This window comes from Sinocyclocheilus grahami, unplaced genomic scaffold, assembly GCF_001515645.1.
Source record: "Sinocyclocheilus grahami isolate Dianchi unplaced genomic scaffold, SAMN03320097.WGS_v1.1 scaffold692.1, whole genome shotgun sequence".
Lineage (NCBI taxonomy): Eukaryota > Metazoa > Chordata > Actinopteri > Cypriniformes > Cyprinidae > Sinocyclocheilus > Sinocyclocheilus grahami.
The window spans coordinates 1113166-1113963 of NW_015505871.1; positions in this window are offsets into that span (position 1 = coordinate 1113166).

Genomic DNA, 798 nt, shown 5'->3' on the forward strand with positions numbered 1-798 from the left:
CCCTCAGCCCACCATCAATACGGTGCGAGCTCCACGGGTCTGCCATCCTCCAGCGTTGCCATAGCTGATCTGGACTCCGCTCCTCCAGCTGCACCTCGTCGTTCCGTCCCACCGGCTCCGTTGGTCTCCTTCCTCCCGCCAGCTCCACGTTGGTCCTCAGTCACTCCGGCTCCGCTGCGGATCTCTGGATCTCCGCCTCGGTCGCCAGAGCCCTCGGCTCCACCCTGGCCCCACGGATCCTCGGCATCCCCCTGGCTCGTTGGTTCTCCGTCTCCGCCTCGGGCTTCTCCGCCACCTGCTCCACCGCCGTTGGTTGGCCCCCTGGAGTTGGCAGCCTCCATCGTCTCCACCGTGGGTCGTCATCATGGCTGTGGCCTGGGTCCTGCTGTGCTCCTCCGGCTCCGGGTCCCTCCTGTGTCCTCCCTGGCTCCTCCCTCCTTCGTCGCCTCCCTGGTCTCTGTCTGCTGGCCCCCTCCTGGGTGTCCCGCCTCCTCCTGAGCCTCCTCTCAAGTTCCCACCTATGCCTCCCTCTGTTGTTGCCTATGGTACGAGGACGAAGAAGCCCAATCTGTCAGATTGAGTCTTCACTGACAGACAGACAGCAGCTCTACTGACACACCAGGAAATTACACTACTTTAACAAAGAAAGAAGAAAGATGAAGCTTTTCAGAGAGGGTCAATGTGGGTCAATAGTTTATACTTAAATACACACACACACACAAAGTGAGAAAGATACACCGTTTTTTTACAATCGCTATATTTTTTCAATACAATTTTCCTAAACTCTTAACACAGTTA